Source organism: Triturus cristatus, chromosome 2_1, assembly GCF_964204655.1.
Source record: "Triturus cristatus chromosome 2_1, aTriCri1.1, whole genome shotgun sequence".
Taxonomy (NCBI): Eukaryota; Metazoa; Chordata; class Amphibia; order Caudata; family Salamandridae; genus Triturus; species Triturus cristatus.
In genome coordinates this window covers 423,799,824-423,803,654 of record NC_140581.1, presented here as the reverse complement: position 1 = coordinate 423,803,654, position 3,831 = coordinate 423,799,824, and positions in this window count along the sequence as shown.

Sequence of the window (3,831 nt, the reverse complement as noted above, 5' to 3'; positions counted from 1 at the left end):
GGGCACGATGGAACCCCATCCCAGGCCTTGGCGGGGCAGCAGGCTGAGGGGATGGGGCCCAGGGCCGGAGCCCACGAGCCGGGGCCCAGTGGGCCCCCTGGACCCTGCCGGGGCTCCTGGGCCCAGAGGCACAGGGGAAGCCTCCCCGGGCCCGCGGGACCTCGTTCGGGCACCCTGCCATGCTGCAGGACCGAGGTCGGAGCCTGGGGTGGGGAGGCCGCCCTCCGCGGGGCCTCTGGACCCAGCCCAGCAGGGGGAGGCCTGCCGGACCCCATCCAGGGCAGCCAGCCACGGGGCAGGCCCCGGAACAGACCCAGGGCTGAGGCGGCATCCTGGCCCATCTAGCTACCAGCTGAGGACCGGTAGGCCGAGAGGGGTCCCAGGGTACTCTGTCCCTAGTAATCCGGAGGAAGGCTACCCCCCTTTCTGGTAACCCGCGTGCACCGCGAGGGTCAGGGGACCCTAGGCGCGAATGCGCCCGACCTCCTGGAGCCCTGGCTGGGATCCGGGAGGCAAATTAGCCCTCATCGGGACTTTCAGGCCGGCCCGGCCATCTGGTCTCCCCATTGAAAAGCATTGCGTGACCAGATGGCCGAGGGAAGAGGTGCGACCAGATGGCCAGGACCGAAAGGACTCCCATCTGCCCACCCCGAACCTTCGCGGTTGGTTTCCCGCCTGCCCACGTAGGGCTCGGGGGCTCCGCTTCCCGGGGGCTCGAGAGCTCCGGCTGGGATTCTAGCCCGGGGAAGGACCACCGGAGCTCTTGGGCCCGGACACCCAGGGTCCGACTGCTCGGGAAACATGGAGCCCGTCCCAGGCACTTTGCCACGCCGCGGGCCGGAGGAGGGAGCCCCGGACGCCTAGGGAGGGGTTGCCCGGGCATAGCCCATCTGGTCCCTGGCAGAGAACCGCCAGCCCGAGAGGGGTGTCCCGGCATACCCTGCTCCTAGTAATCCGGAGGAAGGCTACCACTCTTTCTGGGAACCCGCGCGCACCGCGAGGCTCAGGCGACCATAGGCGCGAACGTGCCCGACCTCCTGGGCCCTGGCTGAGATCCGGGAGGCAAATGAGCCCTCATCGGGACTTCCAGGCTGGCCCGGCCATCTGGTCACCCCATTGGAAAGCATTGCGCGCGACCAAATGGCCGAGGGGAGAGGTGCGACTAGGTGGCTGGGACCGAAATAACACCAATCTGCCTGCCCCGAGCCCTCGCGGGAGGGCTCACGCCTGCCCTTGCAGGGCTCGGGGGCTGCAGGGCTCGGGGGCTGCAGGGTTCGGGGACTGCAGGGCTCAGGGGGGTCGGAGACCCCACGCTGGGCCTCAGGCATGGGGAGGCCTGCAGACACTCCTGGGGCCCAGCTTGGCAGGCTGCAGGACAGGGGCTCCTAAACCCCAGGCCCTGACCGAAACCCAGGCCCCGGGGCCGGTCCCTGCTTCTCAACCCAGCCAGGCCGGGGAGATCGGGGAGCCTGCCCAGGCACGAGGGACCCCTGTCCCGGGCACACGGACCCTCAGGACGTGCGCTCGTTTTCCACAAATGTTTTCCAAAATTCTGCATAGTGGTGCTACGCCAACTACACCCAGCCCTACTCAAAGTATGAGCTTGATGGGGCAGCATCAGCTAGAAGGGACACTTTCAGCGACAAGAGGAATGTCAGTTGGAAGGGGCACTATCAGCTAATAAGGGCAGTATGAGCTGGAAGGGGCAATATTAGCTTGAAGCTTGATGTTGCACTTAGAGACGTTTTAAGGCATGGGCAAAGCGGGCAATTGCCCAGGCCCCCCACCTTCCAAGGGGCCCCCTGAGAAAATGTACTTTCTGTTTGACCTCTCTATTGTATTTCTCTGTCTATACCTCTACCCACCTCTCTGCCTACCTCTGCTTTGGTCTCTCTACCCATTGTCATCTATGTTTTAACTTTTTGTCTGATCTTGTTAAAGACTTAGCATATATTTTAATATTGCAGGGCCTCTTGCAGGCTTGAATTAGCAGGACACGGGTGTTATAATTCAAAGTTTTTCTGTACAGGGGCTCCCAAAATGTGTCAATCCCAGGGCCCTGAAAAGCCTTAAGATGACACTGGTTGCACTTTCATCATCCAACCCAAGACATTCACAAACATGCACCATCAGCATAAATCAATCTTCAACCTCACTGCCACTTCACTCTCTAGAGTTACTCATAAACGCATGATTGAGGTAGGCAGAGGTACCCAGCTGCTGCCGTTCATTTGTACTGGCAGTTGGCACTGCCACTGGTCGTGTATTTGGTGTGATGGTAGAGGCTGTGCTGCTCCTTCTGTAGAGCACAATGTGCATATGTTGGAAAACTTCTGGCATGGTCCCTCAGAGCTGTTGGCTCACGTTCATGATGAAAACATGCGCAAGGGTGAATAGCCTCTGTAGGGAGCCGCAGATGAATGGGCCACAGTTACGCAGTCACCGAAGAGTGTACTGTAGACACAAACACTGTTATGGGCAGACCTGGGAGGCATGGACACAGTGCTAGGACACCAAGGAGGCTGAAACAGATAGACAAGAACACTGTGACAGGAACACCTGGGCTCTAGGCCAGGGAGAGATGAACAGAGGTGTAGAGAAACCAGGGCACAGGCCCACACAGACACAAACGCGAGGGCAGCAAGACAATGACTTGGGTGCAGGAAAAAAGTAGCATTGTGACTAGGAAACATAGATGGCAAGACAAGGAAAAAAGAATGTAGATACGCTAGGAACCAACCTAAAAAACTGTTTCAACGCATCAAATTGCACCCGGGCAGGCAACCCAACCCTCTACTTGGGTCTAATCTCCAGCCTAACTGTGAAGTACTTTCCGCCTTCTACCTGTGTAAGAAAGAAAACAATGAAAACGACTTACAGACTGTATTGGAGCTCCTACCGGTGCTTTAACACATCTGTCCCCACCCTCCCGTGAGGCCTGAGCATCCTTCACTCACTCCCTAAAGCAATGCCTAGTTGTTCTCATTCAAACCCTTTGATGAAACTGCCATACTAAAAATCCTGTCAGCACTTAAACCCTCAAACCACTTCTTCGATCCACTTCCCTCAAATCTATTCAGTGAGATTGAAAATTCTCTTCTCCCACTCTGGACCAAAATAATAAATGCTTCATTACTTCAAGGCATTGTACCAGACTGTCACAATTCCAGACAGGTAACCCCCACTCTTAATAAACCCGCCGCAGACCACACTGATCTAAATACCTTATGCCCTATCTCCAACATCCCGACTCTTTCAAAGCTCCGTGAGAAATGTGTCCATGCCCAGCTACACAATCACATAGAGCAATTACAACTCTTAGACCAATACCAGTCTGGCTTCTATCAGGGACACAGCACTGATTCGGCATAGTTGAATCACATAGTTGATGATGGGTTACCAATGCTCGATCAAAATGAATCCTGCTTCCTAATCCTCCTCAACCTCTCATCAGTATTTGATGCGGTCAAACATGACAGCTTCCTTGACTTACTGGAATGCTGGATTAGGCTTTCTGGTCCTGTCCTAGACTGGTTCGCCTCCTTTTTCACAATAGATCCCAAAGAATAAAGAGGAATCATTCCCTGTCCAACTCCACATCTGTCTCATTAGGGGTCCCGCAGGTTCCTCGCTCTCACCTATTCATGGAGACCTTAACCAAAATTCTGAAATCATCAAACATAAAGTATCACATGTACGCAGATGACACCCAACTTTACCTGAAAATTACCTCCCTGGAAGATATTAGGTCTCTCAATACAACTCTACAAAAAAGTCAAAACTGTCTGACCTGAAACCACCTCAAACTAAATACTCTCAAAACCGAAATCA